Below are 21,626 nucleotides of genomic sequence, written 5' to 3'. Positions count from 1 at the left end.
TCCTATTCATGTACAGTTCTTCTGAACTCTGTACGACCCCCCCTTTTGCTGCCCAAGTTGAGGTTACTCGTGTGCTCCGCTGAGGTTGGATGTGCAGAGGAGCTAGATGGTCAGCTGGTGTTTGACAGGTTATTTTAGACTTGGAGTCACAGTGAGCATCTAAAAACACTAGATGGCACAGGAGAGGTATGAATGGACCAAAGCGAGCCCAGCCCTCACATGTTGTTTTTAAAGAATTCTTTGGGTTAAAAAGAGCAATACATTAGGATGTTCTTTCTACTATCTTACTGTTTTCTTGAGCTTAGGATTTTCCAGAACTAAATAATAAAAGATAATATTCTCATTTCTAGTTTGAAAGAAAACACTTATAAATCCTGGTGAGTGGTAACTTTATTACTTTTTAAGTTAAGCACAGAAAAACACACATGTATACATACACATGTGTATGCAGTCATGCACACTATAGATGTATTTATGTGCTTGTTTACATATATGTGTTATCTTTATGATGAATTAGGCAAATGTACTGCATCAGAAAACTCAGAGAGATAATGCACACCATAATATAAACGTACATATGGTTCTATTTAGTGTTTAATTATGTGGGTAATTAAATAGAACTGAATAACGAGAAACACTTTTCCAAGGGAAAACATCTAAACATAGAAATATAATTCATATTTTCTCTCAGTTTGTAGTGAGTACATATATTCTAGGAAGTTTCATGTATATTGATCTTATTAAATATGAGGTTACTTTATTTTCTTTAAAGGAAAATTATAAAATATAGATAAGAAAGCATATTAAATAAATATACTTATTAGAACTCAAAGCTAGTACTGATGATAGAAAAAGTACTGTTATCTTTTTATTTATTTATTTATTTATTTATTTATTTATTTATTTATTTATTTATTTTGTGGTACTGGGGATTGGACCCAGGGACATTCGACTTCTGAGCTACACTTCCAGCCCTATTTTTAACTCTATTTTGAAACAGTTTCACTAAGTTGGAGAGGGCCTCACTAAGTAGGTGAGGCTGGTCACTAACCCATGATCCTCCTATCTCTGCCTCCCATGTACTGGTATTACAAACATGTGCTACCATGCCTGGCTACTACTATTATCTTATCTAATCATTTATGAAAAACCACAGACTAATCAATGGTTTGCCATTGTATTGAACAGTTTTTCAAATTTAAAGGAGAAAATTCTAAAAAGATGCGGCCATGATATAAAAATTGGCAGCACAGTGAAAGCTGGCACGACTATTAAACAGTGAATAGATCTGGGTTATTTGAATTTTTTTTATAGGAAAGGTTCTTTGAACAATGAGTGATCACTTAAGTCCTGTGATCAGTGATAACTTAAAACCTTTAACGTTTTGCTTCCCAAGATTTTTTATACATTGAGTTCAGTGAAATGAAATATTTCTATTTATAATGAAGGAAAATAACATATGCCTTGATTAATAAGTTCATTGATGAACTAGGTCATTGAGAATGAAGAAAAAGCAGAAACAGAAGCACCATCTCCCATCAAACATTTTAAAAAGATATAGAAGGTCCACACATTTTGATGGTCATCTTTAAAGAATTGATTTTTAATTTCCTCAACAATTCTACATTTTATTTTGAAAATATAATTGCGTAATATATAATAAAATTGTATGCCACACAATGATCTCTATAGCTACAAATGTAGTTATTAAATATATAGGAGGCATACTCTATTGGGAAGGGCACAAATCACATTTCCAATAATATGGGTTAAAATTCTGGCTCTACCAGTTATTAATTAGTGACCTTGAGTATGTAAGTTTTCAAGTATTATTTTGTTAATATAAAAAACAGGGAGGGAGGAATGTATGCTCTTGGCAGAGCACTTGAATTCAGCCTCTTTGTTTTCAGCATGGAAGACACTTACATCAACTCCCTGGACCCTGAAAAGTTATTACAGTGTCTCCATGATAAAAACCACCAGATCAGGGCCTGCAGGTTTCCTTATCATCGAGTGCAGAAAGAATCATCCTGATGTTGCAAACAAATTAGCTACTTGTTCTTCGATGCTCGCCTCCAGGTACCTGGGGCTGAAATCAGTCATTTCTCAAGCTGTGATGACAAGAGCCGTCTCGAGCAGGATGTGGTCAACCAAACCAAGAACCTTGGACAAGAGACTGGCTGAGAGCAGATGGCAGTGCCCTCCTTGTGGTGAAGACTGGGAGAAAGATGTGTGGGGACAGACCAGCACCCCATTTGTCTGGGGCACAGCCGACTTCTGTGGGAACAATAGTCCTGCATAAACATTGTCATGGTGCAGAAGAGTAACTTGGCTTCGGGAATGCGGGTTCCCAAGTCTCTGCTCTAGGTTCTGCCATGAAAAGACAATGGAAATGCACAGTGATTGAACATCTTTCGTAAATGCCAGACCCTGGAAGACTCCTGCTTCTTCCTGCTTCCCAAGAGTTCTTCATTTTTTTTTTCTCCTTATCTAATTACAGAACAATAAACTGTGACTTTCAACCTGAAAAAATCCCCCCAAAGCCCCAGAATATTATAGCAATACATGCATATCCATGTTTATAGCAGCCCAAGTCACAACAGTCCAATTATAGAACCAGCCTTGGTGCCTATAAATAGATGAATGGATCACAAAACTATAATATATATTATGTATTACGTATCATATATATATGTACACTATATATACATTATATATATATATATACACAATGGAATTTGTAGGAAAATGAATGGAACTATAGAATATTATGCTGAGACTAGTTAGTCTCTGAAAGAAAATATTTGTAAGTTTTCTCCCTTATGGAAGCTAGAGAGAAATTGGGAAACAGCCCTCAAATATAAGAGTAGAGACTCCAATGGAATGATAGAAGGGGTTTAGGAAAGAAAGGAGAGGGAACAGAGACTTAATAAAGGTAGCAGTTTAAATAAATCTAGGTACATATATGAAATTATCAGCACCAATCTCAGCAACATGTATAAGGAAAGGGGGGGAGTGGAGAGGGGTCCCGAGGGAAATGCACCAAGTGCTGTGCGCATGTGTGTGTTCCTGTCACCCAATGGGTATATGGCGTATAATTACAATGCACCAATAGAAGTATTTTAGACAAAGAAAAAAGAAGAGTCCTGCAAGTAGACCAAGCAAGATGACACAGAAGACAGTGGCTATCCAAGGAAGACCGAAGTCAGAGAATCCAGAAGGAGTAAAATTATTAAAGAGAGGATAAGATGAAGAATACCCATGGATTGGATATTATTTATGCTTTAAGAGCTGTTTGAATGAGAGATCACACTGGAGTTTGGAGTGCTAAGGGTTTGGGGGCAAAATATAGATAGTATGTTTTTGGCAATTCTGGTTTTGAGTACTTTTAGTTGGGGTAATTTCTTCCCTAACCTCTGCCTATCCCATTATTTTTAGTTGTCAGGAAAAGGTAGGAAAGGTAGTCCTTAGGTCTTGATGAGGTTAGATAAATCTAGCATTAGGAAGAGAAAGAAGAGAAGACCATAATTTCAGCAATAATATCTAATCAAATTTGATATTAGCATAAGATAGAATTGTTCTCTGAACGTTGACTTAAACTAGTACCAGGCACAGGTACTATTTGGAGTCAGGAATTTGGAGATATTCTGTGTGATAATGGGCACAGCAGCTGTAACGAGCAGGTAAACTCTCTAATATCAGTTTAGAAGAAATTACTAGGAAATAAAAGACTAATATATTTTATTGTACGTAGATTACAAAGCTGCAGCAGAGGCAGTGTTGCTGTGGGTGTGTGTGTGTGCTCAGTTTGAATCTGTGGAGTGGGTGGAGTAGGGGTGGGTTGTGGTTAGCTGGTTTTCAAAAACCAGATACAGAGTACGCATGCTAACGGGATGGGCTGGGGGCCATCGGCTGGCTCTTGAAAGACTCCCATCAAGATCCTATGCTCCTGGAGGTGTCTAATCCAAGCTTTCAGCTCTCTTCATCTCAGATCAACACCAGATGGCGTGATAATTAGCACACTGGATATAGAAATGGGCTTTCACTGGCAAAATCTGTAGAGTGCAGTGTGTGGACCTGGGGTCGGCTAGGGAGAGGTATTGGGCTCTGTCACAGATAGGATTTTAGAATGTAGGCCTTTAGGAATGGCCTCTTAGTTTGGGATCCCAAATGCATCTGGTATGAACATTCATCTGCAGGTGTTTTTCTCGGACTCACATTACTGTACCTGAATGCTCTTTTAAGGGATTGTCTTTCTGGTTTGCATTAACCTTTTATGCAAGACACTGTTGATTACCTAAAAGTATAGACAGCTGGTATTTTACTGAACTTCTAAGAACTGGGTGTATTATTGTGGCTTCCTACTGTCAAAAGTCTAGGTGTGTCACAGGAAAGTTCTGAACATTCATTTAAAGCATTATCCACTCAACAGCAAGGCTGCAGGTGAAGAGACCTGTTAAAATAAGCAAGATCTGCTCTCAAGTTACTCAATAATTGTGAATTTCCATATGAGATTGGTTTTCCATCCAACAGGTTCATATTTCTATTCCTTCAGAGATACCTGAAAAGAAATTTAACAAGCTAATGATGGGGCTTTAAATTCCTTATATAAGAGCTCAAAACTTTTTTATTTTACACTTCCAAAATAATAATAGCTATTATTTTCTGAACACTTCTTTGAAAATTTACTGTATGTATTAACATTTAATCTTCTTACCCCTTATAGAGAAGTTGAAACAATTTCCTCCTTTTTTGAGGCTCAGTCGAAATAAATAATCGTGGGGCTTTGCAGTCATATAAGTAGTAGTAAAGAGACCTGAGGTTATGAACTCAGAGTCTGCTTCTAGAAACTCTGGTTGTGTGTGTGTGTGTGTGTGTGTGTGTGTGTGTGTGTGTGTGTGTATGTTTGTGTGTGTGTTGTACTGGATCAAGCCTTGCATATGCTTGGTAAGCACCACTACTAGCTCTATGATTTTTTATGATCTTAAGGACAATCCTTTATTAACCTTCCAGATTAAGTAAAATAATTTGTATAGACATTCCTATGAATGTGTCTATCATCAGGTAGACTCTCAATGTTCGTAAGATATAAACAGATTCTAGAACAATTCCATCTATCTTATCTATCGATCTATCTTTACTTGTCTTACAATAATGGATTTACATTGATGAATCAATCACAGCACTAATCTACGATACATATGTTTGGTTCTAGGAAATCATTGAAATAAACTTTAACAACGAAGGACTCATATGATTCAGGATAAATGTGTACCTTATCATGGATGTGTTGCAGCCATGTGTTACTTTGGTATTATTATTTTTAATAGGCTCAGTAAAACTTTATTCTTGAACACAGTATTTCCACAGCTGAAAAATTCTTCAAGGATGTTAATAGAATTTCCTCACTCAGCAATGATTTTTATTCCAAAAGAGTCTCCACATTTATTAAGAAACAAAGGAATTAACTTACCTTTTCTTTAGAAGCGCCTATAAAGCAATTCTGATTATTTCACTAACTGTTGACCAGACCTTGGAAAGTATAATTGGAAGCAAGATTATTTAATTTTTCTGTACACCACCATCACGTACTAATTTTTACTGACTGAAGTATTTTCTTGGCTAGGTTTCACTGGAACTAGGCAGGAGATTAAAGGGCTTGCTTTTGTTTTACACGAGGAGAAATTTAATGCCCACCCCCAAGTACATATCAGCTTTAGATAAACCTTCCAAGATCCAGAAGTCTGAGGAAGCTAAAACACTGCTTCCCAGTTTTAGAGCATCCACACATGTGTTCAGTTCATCCAATAACATCTCGATGGAATGGCCAAAGGAATATGGAGCAGAAATGCTATTCCACTCCGAGCTCAGTTGCAGGAGAGAATGTTTGTTGTGGGTGTTCACTCTTTGGGAAGCAGAGGGCAGCCTGTTTGTCATTAATATTAACATGAATTAGTGCTGCTAACCTTCTACCAGAGCTGCCATGATAGAAAGACAGAAGAGGCCAAAGCTAGTCCCAGGAAGACGGGGTGAAGAAGGCACAGAAGCTCTGGGCCTATTATTTGAAAAATGAAAGTAGGATTAAACGGCAAAGCCTGCAAGCATGAGGGAGACTCTTCTCTTCTCTGCCAAACTTGCAGTTTGGTTGTCGTAGCTTCTATGCTGACAGACACAGGGAGGGAAAAAACTCTAATGAAAAGAATAAATGAGTTTCTTGCGTCATTTGAAAAGATTCACAATTTAAAACACAAGGCCGTCAGTAAATGCTGTATGATGGCTGTCTCGGTTTCTAAAATAAGATTTGAAAAGTGAAATTTCCTTCCTCATGCAGAAACTGTAATGTTAAGCTGGATGGGCTCCTATGAAGATAAGACCTTCAGCAGGACAACCACTTAAATAACGGGAAAAGACATAACGTGCAGGGAGTTGATAACCGCAGAAATGAACTCAACAGTAACTTTAACAATACGTTCTGTCACAATGATGGCTAACATGCGGGACTTTAATTCTATAAGTTAGATTTTGGTTGTTATGCTTACAGGAGTTAAGCAGCCCTATGATCTCTTCTCTTTGCATTTGAGGAAATCGTAGGTAGTGTGGTGGTTCATTTTCCTGAACTGTAAGGAGTTACACATTTTGTCTATGTTTATCCTGAGGATATGGAAATACATTTTCAGCTCTAATATCTGAGAAATGCCAAATGCTCTTTCCCTCTCTTGGAAGCTGGCCGTGATCTCTATGGCCTGAGTTATGTATCTAGTAGGAACCTTACCTGTCAAATGTACTTAATACAGAGGTATTGCTAGAAGATTATCATAAATTCTTAAAATTCCATCATAAAATAATCAAGGCAGACTGTGTGCCTGTGTCCCTTGGCCATAAAAGTCTCTATAGACTCTGAATATGAAATGTGTTAGTAATCATTAGTGCTTTCCAAGAGCATTTCTTCAAAATGGACAAAAAGAATGGCTGGGAGTGGTCATATTTTGGGCCTTGAGACTGTTAACAGGGGACAACTCTCTCCTTTTCACAGACTTCATCTTTTTTTTTTCTTTTGCAGTACTTAGGATTGAACCCAGAGGCATTATACCTCTGAGCTGCACCACCAGCCCTATTTTGTATTCGTGTGTGTGTGTGTGTGTGTGTGTGTGTGTGTGTGTTACTGGGGAATTGGGGATGGAACCCAAGGGCATCCTACCTCCAAGCTGCATCCTCAGCCCTATTTTTTATTCCTTATTTTTAATTTTATTTATTTATTTATTTTGTGATACTGGGGATGGAACCCAGAGGCATTCTACCTCTGAGCTACACCTTCAGCCCTATTTTTTATTCTTTATTCTGAAACAGGGTCTTACTGAGTTGCAAGGGCCTCGGTAGCTGAGGCTGTCCTCAAACCACAATCCCCCTGTCTCAGCTTTCCAAAATGCTAAGATTACAAGTGTGTGCCATCATACCCGGCTTGTATTCTTTATTTTGAAACAGGGTCTTACTAAGTTGTGGAGGACCTCACTAAGTAGCTAAGGCTGGCCACAAACCTGCGATTCTCCTGTCTCAGCTTCCCAAATACTGGGATTACAAGTGTGCACCACTATGCCCAACTGGTCCTTCATTTTTATTATCTCAAGTAGAGTGAAATTCTCTCTTCAGACTGACAGCAATCTATTTAATTTAATTAATAATTTCTTTATTTATTTTTGGTACTTGGGATTAAACCCAGGGTCATTCTGTTTCAAAGCCACATCCCCAGCCCTCTTTATTTTTTATTTCTAAACAAGGCCTTGCTAAATTTTTGTGCACAGGCCTTGAACCTGCCATCCTTCTATCTTAGCCTCCTAAGTACTGAGGCATACACCACCACATCTGGCTAATTGGCATGCATATTTAAAAAGAAAACATGTCCTGTAATCCAGTACTAGGGAGGTTGAGACAGGGAGATCACAGGTTCAAGGCCAGCCTCAGCAACTTAGTAAGGCCCGTTTCAAAATTTTTAAAAAATGAAAAGGACTGAGGCTATAAGTTGGGATTAGAATGGCCCTGGGTTCAATCTTCATTACCAGAAGAAAAAAATTGTTTGACATGTTTATGAATAAGACAATAAAGGAATGTTGATGGTCCCTGCTTTTATCTAATTTTCAGAGTTAACATTTATTGAGTACTCTAGCAGACTATGCTAAATATTTTTTATCTTTGAACTCCTATGAGTACTCATAGCAATTTAGGAAATAGGTACTATTTTTAATCCCTTGAACCTGAACTGAGTCTCGCTTTTGTTTTCTTACTTTCCCAAGATTATAAACATTAAGGAAAAAGAGGAGAGATCATCTGTAAACCAGGGACAGCAGAATACATTTGTACCCTTTCTCCAGGGCTATGTTAGCTCATATGGGGTCCAGAGGATATGAATGGCTGATGTTCCACATAACACCTTCCTGGTCCATGATATTGATGGAGTGACTGGATTCATTGAGAAGTAGCATATTTGTTAGAAGGTTGGAAAGGTGTAAGGGAAGAGGTTCACCTTTCAAGTGAAGTGGAGATTCAAGTTCCCATGTCAGTAGTGGAGCTCTTAGGACTATAACAGATGGGAGCATGCTGTGACAATTTCTTTAAAGTAGAAATCAAGTCATTGCATCTAGTCTACCCCTAAGAAAGAAGCCCAGTACATGGTAGACCTTGTGATGATTTTAGACTCCTTTTGGAAAGAACAAACAGGGAAGAAGGGAGCTGTCACACTGGCAGGGGGAATTATTGATGATGAGGCGGAAGGACGATGGGGAAGGATGTATGAGGTCTTTGGGGACCCATGTGGGCATCTCTTGGTTCTCAGCCAAGGCCCAAGGAGGTCATGATAGCTGGGACTCACACTCAGATACATGGTCTGGGGCATCCTACTAGACAATCTATCTAAACTGTGCTTCTTGAATCACGGTGAAAATGGGGATGGGATCATAGAAGAGAAATGTGCTTTGGTTCTGAGTGTCAGAGGCAGTCAGAGCAAAAGTTGGCTTCACATTTTCTCTTTGTTGTGAGCAGAGGATTTTTTGACAGTAGAATTAGCCTGGGAATTAAAGGAGCTAGCAAGGATTAAGACAATCTGGAATGGGCAGCAGAAAAGGAGATGCTGGGTAAGCCATGTTCCAGGAGCAAGTGAGCAGAGGATCTCGTACTTCAGTTCACTGGTGTTTTTCTTGCAAGTTTACCAAAAGCAAGACCAATAGGAATATGGTGGAATCTCTTTCCAGACATGGGGAGGAGTCAACCTGAGCAGTGCAAAGGGGAAGCTGGTGGATTCTGGAGTTTTCCACCCAGATTCCCAATTGGAGCACTCACAGTTCTGTTTCTCACAGGAAACTTCACCCAGCCCTGGGGAGCTGCCTAGTCCAATGCAGTTATCAGAAGATCGATTTGCAGTTATCAGAAGATCTCCTTTAAAATGTCTACCCACCAGGTGTGGTGGGCACGCTTGTAATCCCCGCGCTTGGGAGGTGGAAACCGGAGGATCGCGCAGGTTCAAAGCCAGCCTCATTGGCTTAAGTGACCTGTTTCCAGGAACCCCAGTACCACCAAAAACAAACAAACAAACAAACAAATAAATAAAAAATGTTTATGCTTCAGTTGAGAAGCCTAGACTGAGACTGTCCCTCAGCTGGTGTCTGGGGACATCTGGAGGTATCTGCTCTCCATGTCTAGGGCTAGATTCTGGGCGGCAGCTAGACCTTAGCTGGGTTATCCCTGGAGCCGGCCTTTGCTGGTGGTTTCTCACCTTGCACTAGTTTTACACCACAGCATGGCGACTGACACCAGGAGGGTAAGACAGAAGTGGTTGTGGTTTTATGGTCTAATATCAGATGTCACAAACCAGTTTTTCTGTACCGTGTCATATAAGGTAGTCACAAAAATCCACTCTGCTTCCAGGGGGAGGTTATATAGACCCCACCAGCGAAGAGATCCAGCATCATGTTATAAGACTTTGGGGATGGAAGACATCGTAAGCATCTATGAGGAGTACCATCTGCCGCGTCAATTAAGAGAAGACTAGCTGCTTTTGAATCGACTGCACATTCTATCTTTTAAGAATTAAATACAGCACTGGTGTATTTAATTTCTTGAAGCAGCACCTTAAAATTCTTTCTTACTAAAAATCAAAAGGAAAAAAATAGAGTTGAGCACACAATTTTCAGTCTCCTTGTTCCCTAGAAGAGGAAGCCCAAATTCCTTAAACTAGCATTTAAGAGCCCCCACGTTCAGATATAATCTGTTTCTGCCATTTACTTGCTATTACTTTCAGATGTACAATGTAGCTTATGACTTATTTATTTAATATAGTTATGCTAGGCTGTATCGAAGCTTTTTAATTTCCTATTTTTCACATGGGTTTTCTTCATCTTAGCACTGCACCATGGAAGGGCACTAATGTTTTCTAACAAAACTACTCATTTATCAAGATTTTCCCTTTTTTTAACCCAGAAATTTTCTTTTTTTCTTTTTTATAAGACCATTCCAGCACTAATTAAATACTAATCACACTCTCTACGTTATTTTGGAAAAAGACAATGCGTTATCATGGTTGATTTCTTAGTAAATGCTGTTTCCCATTCAAGAGGACAGACTCCTACAGTGTTTGCAGGAGAGGCTCTTTTCTAATATTTTTTTCTGTGAACTAGTTATTCTTCACAACATAAACAGCTGAGCATTGTCCAGTTTCATCTAGATTTCAAAATAATCGAAGGGTTAATTTTTGTTTCATTGGATTTCCTGCTGTATTTTGTTAAGATAGAAGGATGCAGGTTGATCAGTGTGAACGTTAACAGTCACAGTGCCTGATGTGTAGTAAATTCAGTTTGGAATATGTGACTCATTAATTCCCCAGGAAGACTTTTTGGATATGTTGCATATATATGTTTATCTGTTCAAATGCACGTGTGTGCATTTCACTTTCATAAGATCTATTGAAGAATGTGATTTGGATAGTTCACTTGAGGACTTTTTAGAGGTTTGATTTTGCCATGCACTTTGCAGCTGTCTAGGAAAGAATTCCTCTGATGCAGCATTTTCTGTGTGTTTATGCACGCCAGTGCAGCTGTGGCCCTGAGCCTCTCCAGGGGCCATTGGCACTTGCAGAAGGCTCTGCAGAAGGCTCTGCCTGAGCAGGGGCTCGACCCAGCATGACCATGTAGTCTTTTCCCCAGAACATTGGAATTTAAAGGTGAAATTGGATTGGGTCACTCTTACTTGGTAATGTAGATTGTCGGTGAATTACCACACCCAGTAGCTGTTGGTAGCCTTTGGTATCACCAAAAAGAAGTAAAAAAAAAAAAGCTGTTTTACCAAGGAAGAGAAGAATAAAGAAGGGAGGAGAAGAAGAGAAGGAATCTTAGAGCTACTGAGTCTTTGGTTCTAAGTGAATCTGAGTCCAGTCACATCCTGAACTTAGCCCATGCTATCTTCTATATTCCTTATAAATGTTCTTCTCTTTCCTTGATCTAGTTGCCGTTTTTGGTACTTAAAACTAAAAACACTCCCATAAAAAACATCATAGATCCCTTCATTCCTCAGAGCATTTATGGGGTAAATGTTGCATGGTAACAGTTATTATTGAATACCTGGCCTTCTCTTTTTCATACTTTAAACTCTGTCCTGGGTTCCTTATTCTTTTTATTTTTTCCTTAGTAAACCTTCTGAACTATCCCTGTAACTGTGGACCAGGGGGCCCCTGCTCTAATTCTGTTCTAGATAGGAGTCCAAGTTCTGGGCATCTAATTGTCTAGGGAGTGAATTCATAGAGTTGTAGAGCTGATAGTAGGGTGTGTGTGTGTTAGTCAGCTTTCAGTCACTGCGACAAAATGCCTGAGATAATCGGCTTAGGAAGAGGACATGTCTACCTCTTGTGGCTCATAGCTTCAGAGTTTTCAGTCCATGGCCGCTCAGACACTTTGCCTCTGAGCCTTCAGCAAAGCAGAGTGTGGTAGCTACCACATAGGAATGGAAACTATAACTCTTATCGAGCTGTGAAGCAATGAGAAAGAAAGAGAAGGACTAAGGCCCCAACCTTCCCTTCCAGGGCACTCCCTAGTGACCCGTCTTCCTTCTACCAGCCCCCTCCAAGGGCTCGGCCACCTCACAATAGCAGTTCAGGCTGGAGATTAAGCCTTTGACACTGGGGACTTTGGGGGGCACAATGACAACTATTGACATATTTTGCTTTCAGAGGGAAATGAGTGCCATTTGAAGACTGTAGGGTTGCGGAGGTCTAATTGCCATGCCACCTATCTTCATCTCTCAGATTGTTGTATTATGAATTCAAAGAAGAAGTAAATTTCTCATTTGCTACCTTAGCAGAGATCTTGTAACTTGGGGAAGTCTCTGAAAGGCGGGTTGGTGATTGGCTTGATTAATTCTCTAGCAACCACCAAGGAGGTTAGTGCCCACACAAGCAGTCGTTTTATGTCTGGGATAGTACCCAAAAGATAATGGCCCAAGGTGAACAACTCATTCAAGCTCTTGACCATCACTAGGATTTTCCTTTATATGATTTCCATTTTCAAAACAGGCAGATAAGCTGAGTGCCATGACACAGGTCTATAATCCTAGTATTTGGGAGGCTGAGTTCAGAGAATTGTAGGTTTGAAGACAGCTTTAGCAAGTGGTGAGACTCTTATCAGCCTAGTGAGATGCTGTTTAAAAATAAAAATAAAATGGGACTGAGAGTGTAGCTTGGAGGTAGAATGCACTGAGTTCAATCCATAGAACCACAAACATTTTTTAAAAAGGCAGATATATCATCCCTGACAACAACAAATCAGATTTCAAAAGGAAAGTTAGTAAAGATAAAAACAGAGGTTGTAGATGGGACAGTGTGTATCTTGTACTGAACTTAGGTCGTATTTTATTTTAAAATTTTAAGTGGGATCCAATGTGCCTTTATACCAACATGTGAAATTACCTTCTCTTTTGTGATTGTCTCACGAATATCCCCCAGTGATGGTAGAGGAGAAGATAAAGACACCCTTAATATTAGGGCCTCTGGACGTCGATGCACAGGATGCTGGCTTTGCTAGACAACTCGGTGGTTTTGAGAATGATTATGGGGAAATACCTCCTCAGTCCTTGAGCCAACGCAGATCTGGACAGGGATATATAAAGACATTATTAATTTGGATGAAAGTTTTGTTTTTGCCAATATATCTTTTACTTGGCTCCAGATGAGACGGTCGTTCAGGACTTTCTGAAAGACCTTTAGTATGCTACTTATTAGAGAAACATTCATTTAATCAAATAACACTCACTTTATAGAGGAAGGACTATCCCTCTGCTTTGAGGGCCGTAGGTCAGACATTGGAGTATGGCTTTGGTCACCGACAGTGCTGACATGATGTGGAGTCTTTTTTTCTTTCTTTTTCTTCCCTTACGAGGATTCTTTTCTGTAACCTCTGGCCACGTTAGAAACTCCACTGCTTAACAGAAACAATTGTTCTTTGTTCTCGTGGCCAAATGAAAAGTCCTGTTTTCCCGTCCAGCTCTGCTGGCAGCTGAGATGCAATCGGGGGTGTCATCAAGAGGAGATGAGAATACGCAGAATGCAACCACTTGTTGTTTTTAGAGGCAAAATGCCCACTTTTTGGGCAAAGAAGCACATTTGAGAGCAGAGAAGGCTAAATCGTGGGTCTTTCAAGATGTGGGCTAAGGTTTTGTGAGAGTGTGGACTTTCCTGAGCACTTTTGGGAGACAGACCCTCCCAGGCCCACTAGGACATTTCCACGTGCCCCACGAACGCTGGGCTCCAGCGGGCTGCTGAAACACATCCACAAAGCCGACACCTTCGATTCTGTGTGTTTATGCAAGAAGCTTTGTGTATCCTCAGCAGGAAGCCTATGATAAGATGATCTGGGGAATAGCCTACTGAAGAAAAATTGCTGAAAGGATGTGGAAAAGTCTCACCTGTTGTCTTTTAGTGTATGACGAGATGACCATCATGCCGGCCAACACTCGACTTCTGAGTGCTGGTGGTTGTCTTGCTGTTGAAATGGTCTCTGGTTCTTTGGTCATTGTGTATAAATTAAAAGTGTCTTGGGCCAGGTGGGAGGGCATCAAGAAGATTCAGCTTTGTGTTGATGACTTCCTTCCTTTCTTCTTCCCTCTTTTCCTTCCTTCCTTCCTTCCTTCCTTCCTTCCTTCCTTCCTCTTTCTTTTCTTTCTCCCTTCCTTCCTTCCATACTAGACTGGATCCAGAGACTTTATACCTCTGAGCTACACCAGTAGCTTTATTTTTTTTTTAAAAATTTCAAAACAGGGTCTCTTTTAGGGCATGGTGACTCACATTTGTAATCCCAGTACTTAGGAGGCTGAGACAGGAGGATTGCACAGGTTCGAAGCCAGCCTCAGCTACTTAGTGAGGCTCTCAGCAACTTAGTGAGACCCTGTTTCCAAATAAAATATAAAATAGGGCTGGGGGTGTAGCCCAGAGGTTTGTGTGTGTTACTGAGGGTGGCCACTGGGTGCCATCATCCCCAGTAACACACACACACACACACACACACACACACACACACACACCACGGTTTCACTGAGTTGCTGAGGTTGGCCTCAAACCTGTGATCCTGTCTCATCCACTTCAGGGTTGGGATAACAAGCGGGTACCACCACGCCCAGCTTGTCTTTGTAATTTCTGATTGTACCTAAGAGCTGAGAAGTGAAGAGAGAAGCTGAATGTAATTCAGGTAAACGCTGTCATGGCCAATGGGTATTGCTGGAGCTGCCTCACCTGTGAGGTGCAGGAGAGGAGGGGAGGGGCTGCATTAGCTGGGTGGCCAGATGCCAGCTGGCCAGGGAGCCCTGGAGAGGACGGAGGTCACTGTGGAGGAGCTCTGAAGGCAACGGAAAGAAAACTGGCCTTGGCAAATGCTGCAGGGTGTTTCAGGACTGAGAAAAGACTTCAGAATTCTGAGAGAGAAGAGAGTCTCAGAGAATTAAGAGGCAAAAAAAGTATCTTCAAGCAGAAACATTTTTAAAGCATACATGTAGCCATCTGTTTTTTTTTTAAGGAACATTTTATTCTGCATTCTGTCTTTTGAATGGAAAGATTTGACTTTTAGTGAGAAATCTGTGTTTTGCCCTACAGCAACAACACATCTTCAGCTCATTTACTCTACAGGAAAAGCTTGAGTGTGTGTGCACACATGTACGTGTGCATGCGTGTGTGTGTGTGTGTGTGTGTGTGTGTGTGTGTGTGTCTTTGCATGTGTGTTCTGTTTTTTTCTTGCCTTCAGCAAAATTCTCTTGGGCAAGACAAACTTAGACGTATGTATATATATGTATACATATATGTGTGTATCTATATGTAGGTGATATAGATATACTTTCAGATTTTATTTATTTATTTATTTTGCAGTACTGGGGATGGAACCCAGGGGCATTCTATCTCCAAGCTACACCCCCAGCCCTACTTTTTATTCTTTATTTTGAAACAGGGTCTCACTGAGTTGCAAAGTGCCTCAGAGTAGCTGAGGCTGTCCATGAACTGCGATCCTCCCGTCTCAGCCTCCCAAAATTCTGGGATTATAAGCGTGCACCACCACGCCTGGCTCAGATTTTATTTTTTTTGTGTGTGTGGCACTGGGGATTGAACTCGGATTTATTCTACCTTCAAACTACACCCCAACACGATTTTATTTCTTATTTGGAAACAGTCTTGCTTGGTTACTGAGAATCTCACTAAATTGCTGACGCTGTCCTCAAACCTGTGATCCTCCTGTGTCAGACTCCCAAGTACTGGCATTACAGGCCTGCGCCACCACGCCCAGCTTTTTTCAGATTTTAAAAGTCTTATTTTCTTGTAGTAATAAAAATAGTGAGTTGGAACAAACCAGAAATTCTGGTGGTCTCCAAAATGCTTTGCTGAAAACATTGATTTATAACATTCAGTGTTGAGTTGGTATTGCCAGAACAGCTAGGGCTGCTAAGGAAAGTATCTTGCCTTTGTTAGGAAAAATAATGGCCTTGAGGATCAGATATAAGAGCCTGTCATGACATTTTTATATGCTGCTTGTTCGGTGATATTTGTTCTGTAGTCTTCTGTGGGGATTAATTGAATTAATGCACATAAAATTGCTTTTAGAAGTATTGAGTTACTGTACAAATGCATGATTATATATATATATATACACACACACACACACACACACATATATATATATATATATATATATATATATATATATTCATGTATATGTTGCATATAGGGATATTATAATACAATTCGCTGGAAGAGCAGGTTAAGACTGGGAAAATGTGTTCCAGTTCCAAGCTCTGGCAGATGTGCTCAGATCAAATGATATAGTTGTGAAAATTTATGTAAAATGTTCAGCTGATGGAGAATTAAACATGAAAGCACAGTACAATGGTCTTGCTCTTTTGGCCAAAAATAAACCGTGAGCTGGTATATTCATGTGTTTTAGCTCTGGTGATGGATGGAATGGGAGTTTCAGGAGACATGACTATACTATTTACATTTGGAAATTTTATATTGGATTCCAGTAGGATATAAGCCATTTTACAAGAATAAAAGGATACACAAAAAATTGAAGGAAACATTATACCAAAGAAAAATTAAGTAGAAAACAAAGGACAAATTTTGAATGAATAAAGGAAAACTAAATGTCTCACAGAGTTATTATTACATTAAGTTTTATATGATCTTTTCAACTTACAAAGCACGTGTAATAAATATTTTAAAGAGATAATGTTGAAAGCAAAGAAATCTATGAAGAGAGAAATGAAAACGTCCTGTAATTTCTTGAGGCAGAAGTGAATATTAACATTTTGATAGTTATAATTACAACCATATTGCTGTGTATACAAACCTAACTTTTATGTGTACATTTGGGCTAATAACTCACATATCCCTTCTCTTACATTTCAACATATCTGATTATTTTCTATGACCTCAGAAACTCTGAGAAATAATTTTATAGGGCCAAATAACCCTTGTATGGGTAACCATAATTTACTCAAACAATATCCTACTATTAGACATAAATGCGGTCTCCAAGATTTTCTTACTATAAGCAATGCTGCCCTCAACGTATTTGTGTATGAATCTTTGTGAGACTCCTCAACTGTTTGCTTAGAAAGATAACTTTCGTGGAAGATGGTAGAAATTTTGGCCAGGTCAAAAGTTTCAAAGAATTTTACAGTTCTGTGGTGTGATTGTGTAAATTTGAATATTTATTCTTCCATTTCATCTCCCTGTGCCTTTGAATAGAGTAATGAACATTGTTGTGGTCCATCAGCTTCTTAACTTGAAGACTGGGGATTATTGTGATGCCTTTCCATTAGTGTGCTGAGAGAATTACAGCCAACATCAGGGTACTGACCATTCTTCCTGGCATGTAGGGCCTACTTCTACTACTGTCATTGTTATTTTCCCACAGAAACATTGTGTATCACTTTAAACTGGACAGTTCTTATCTCAGAATATTTTCTGAAAGTTGTTAATAGAGTAATGATGCTAATTCTCTGTCACCTGTTATATTTTTTCAGTTTTTCATCAACATTTTACTTTTCTCAAAGTCTTTGAGTTATCTCTCTTTATCATGGCACAAAGATAGATAAATACTTGGCTACAAATACTTCCAGACCCAACAAATGCATAATGGAGACATTCTTTTGTGAAAATTATTGCCTCTTGACAAGGTTCTGCCTCTATTTCTCTATGAGTTGGATAAATAGACTGCATTAAGATTTGTGAGAATTTTTCCCCAAGAAATATTTCTGGGTATGTTTCAGAATTTGAGTGAAAGTTCACCCTGTAAATTAGAGCTAAGATGATTTTTGTTTGGAAATACTTTAAAGAAGCCATAAGAAGTTTCTCACCCTTAGCAAAAATAAATCTATTTATAAATAATCTCCATTTTATCATGTTAAAGATTGTTTTATATCTTACTTATTCTCTGTGTAACTTCTCAGAAAAATTATTTGCAAAATACATCTTCAGGAACTAAGCAAATTGTCCTGTATTATGCATGCAAATCAATTCAAAACTGATAATTGTGCTAAAATATCTATATCAGTTATCTTATGTTTGGAAATAGTTTATTTCTTATCATTTTTCAAGACCGAAGTCAATTTTCTTTTGATGCTCTTTCTCATTTATGACAATTATATCATACTGTCAGAATCCTGAAGAGTTATTTTCAGTCATATAAGCCGATTATCTAAATCATACAAATGTTATTAAGAAACACATGCCTCTCCAAGTTGTTTCTGACCCTTCAGGAACATATGTAACCTGCTTTTGAGTCGGCCAATAGAGTTAAGTAGCAGGCTTCACCTGAACATCAGGAACAAAAAGTCTTTATAGAATTGCTGCCGGTGATCATATAAATGGTCTAGTTCATCGAATCCAGCAGAGAAGAGAAGTCAATAAAAGCTTTAATTGAGGAGAAATTGATGATGCCTTCAGTATCTGTTACAGAGCTTTGGACAATTTGTGACACCAGAGGACAGCAAGTGTAATAGAGTTAAGAGCGGAGCAGCTCTGCTTGAAGACTTCTTCCTCTGCTTGTAAGTACCAAGAACTGACATAAAGATGACAGGCAGAACTCCCTGGCTCACAGGCCCATCATTTGGGGTGGCAGGGATGGTCGCACCTGGCTCACAGGTCCATCATTTGGGGTGGCAGGGATGGTCGCACCTGGCTCACAGGCCCATCATTTGGGGTGGCAGGGATGGTCGCACAGATACATTTTTCTGTGAGCTCACATTCTGTCAATGGTTAGTTCCAATTTGTACAGAACTTCTTGTTCTTTTCTTCTTTAATCTCTGCCAGTTTTATTCCCTGGATTGCAAGCTTCCTGGAGAGGTACCACATCTTACCATTATTCAGTATCCCCATCACCTCTGACAGTTTAGAATACCAGGTCTTGGTTCTCATTTGAGTGGAAGAATTACACGTACCAGGATTCAGGTTCCACAGTGACCCCTGCACTCCCGATGCAAGAGGCCATGCCGAGAGCTGCCTCTATTACTCTATCGTCCTCAGTGGCATGGGACCCACTTTGGAAAGAAAAGAGATATGTTTCTATTGACATTTGGGATTTTCCGTACCATAGGCCCTTTTCTGGAAAGAATAAAAAGAGCAGTTTCTTAAAATTATTGAAAACCTAGAATTTTAGCCTTTGTCAGTTTTATAGTCTGTTCTCCTGAAATATATACGATTCCCTTTATAAACAAACTTCTTTTATCAACATAAACATTTGAAATTACTAATATTTTAGGAGAACATATCTGCTTTTTAACTTGTCACTTGCAAACCATGCAAGTTATTTGAAAACAAAAGAATTTATGCCAGATTAAATTTTTCTCCAAGCATATTGGAAGAAGAAAAATGATAGTGCCAATATGGTAGAAGGAAGGATTAGGAATCTGAATTCTAACTTAAGACTTCCCAAAAAGAGCTGTAGGCTTTGAATATGTGTGTGTGTGTGTGTGTGTGTGTGTGTGTGTGTGTGTGTGTGTATGTGTTGGGTATTGGGGATATAATAGCCTATGTTTCTTATGTCATGCTAACAATTATGTGATGATGATGATGATGATGATGATGATTATAATTATTATTTTTGCCATACTGGGGATGGAACCCAGGGGCATTCTACCTCTCAGCTCCACCCCCAGCCCTGTTTTTTATTCTTTATTTTAAAACAGGGTCTCACTGAGTTGCAAAGGGCCTCACTAAGTAGCTGAGGCTGGCTGTGAATCACCATCCTCCTGTCTCAGTCTCCCAAATACTGGGATTGCAAGCAAGCACCACCATACCTGGCTCATGTGATTATGTTTTTAATAGACGCTTCTGTTATTAAGATATGAATTCCAGGATTTCATTTTTATGTATATTCAAAGCTCTCTATATAATTAAAGGTCTTAATTAATTAATTAATTAATGTACTGGAGATTGAACCCAGGACCTTCTACCTCTGATCTACACCTTCAGCCTTATTTTTTTTTTAAATTTTTTCTTAATGTTTCTTTTAAAAAAATTATTTATTTTTATTATTGCATTTGTTTTATGCTTTTATTGGTGCATTATGGTTTCACATCAGCATGTAGTTCACGGTGATAGTGACATGTACATGCACGTAGAGCTTGGTGACTTTACTCTGGCCCCTCACACTCTCACACCCTCATATGAGATATTGAGACTGGTGTTAGGATTCTCACATGCATATGTCAATGGAAGTGATTCCTTCATTGATTCTCTCTCACTCTGCCCCCAACCTTCTCTAGACCACCGCTCTGCTCCACTGGAATTTCTCCTCCATTATCTGAAGTTCTTCTGGTGTCCTGATTACTCCTCGCTTCCTCCTATGAGAGAAAATACATGACCCTTTACTCTTTGTAACTTAACATAATGTGCTCCTGGTCCATCTGCTTTCCTGCAAGTGACGTTATTTTGTTCCTCCTTATTGCAGAGTAGAATTCCATTGTGCGTATATCCCACCATTTTGTAATCCATTCATCTGTCTATGGGCACCTAGATTGGTTCCATGAGTTGACTATTGTGAACTATGCTGCTGTCGACCTGGATATGCATGTAACACTATAATATTCTAATTTTAGACCCTTTGGAAAGTTACCTAGGAGTGGTATGGTTGAGTTACAGGTGGATGCATTCCCGGTTTTCTGAGACATTTCCACATTGATCTCTGTAGTGGCTGTAGTAAATTGCAATCCCACCAACAGTGTAGAAGATTTCCATTTCCCCACTGTTGTTTAATTTCCTGATGATTTTCACTCTAATTGGGGTTACATGGAATCTCAGTGTAGTTTTGATTTGTGTGTCCGTGATTGTTAATGATGTTGAACATTCTTTCATGTATTTGTTGGCCATTTGTATTTCTTCTTTAGTGAAGTGTTATTTTTTTTTTTTTGCAAGAGGGTCTTCCCAAGATCCCATGGGCCTTGCACCCATGATCCTCCTGTCTAAGCCTCATAAGTACTGGGATTATAGCTGTGGATCACCATGCCCAGCTGATCTGAATGCATTATTAAATCCTATAGTCTGACTCAAGCCATTTGACCAATTAAAAGTCATTTCCTTATTTTAAAATGGAGCAAGTAAATGGCCCAATCTGTCAAAGGATTGCCAAACATGGGAAGGAACATGAAGATGAAAATAAAAAAATGATAAAGATCTAAATAACTATGTTTTCCATACCATCCCTTTTTGCATACACACACACACACACACACACACACACACACACACACACACACTATACATTGATAGCAGTGGCACCATGTTTGGAATGATAGTTTGGGTTAGTCTACACACAGCAACATGGCTTAGTGGCACATTATGCTTATTTACTGAATTATTTTGGTGCCCTTTGTCTAAAGCCTAACTGAAATGGTATAGGTGGACACAATGTGCGTGCACGCTCACTTGTATGCACCGTCTTGAGCAAACCTGTGACCTAGCACCTAGTAAATGTCTGTGAACAGGCTGCTCAGCTACCATCAGAGGCAGTTGCTGACAATCACTGAGAGCTTCCAACCTCATTAATTATGTGTTCAGAAATACAGCATTTGGCACATAAAGATCCGCTAATTATGCCCAGATCCTAATGTTA

At 39.2% G+C, this 21,626-nt stretch overlaps 1 pseudogene across 1 annotated transcript; it reads left to right on the top strand.

Moving 5' to 3' along the window:
• Positions 1-1,911: 1,911 nt before the first annotated feature.
• LOC308264234 (gametocyte-specific factor 1-like) lies at positions 1,912-2,403 on the top strand (annotated as a pseudogene). The gene has a single exon. The product of its transcript is annotated as a gametocyte-specific factor 1-like (transcript).
• The last annotated feature ends 19,223 nt before the right edge of the window (positions 2,404-21,626 follow it).

This window comes from Muscardinus avellanarius (genome assembly GCF_963383645.1).
Source record: "Muscardinus avellanarius genome assembly, chromosome: 6".
NCBI lineage: Eukaryota > Metazoa > Chordata > Mammalia > Rodentia > Gliridae > Muscardinus > Muscardinus avellanarius.
The sequence above is the reverse complement of the archived record's forward strand: the minus strand, read 5'-3'. Positions and strand labels throughout refer to the sequence as shown.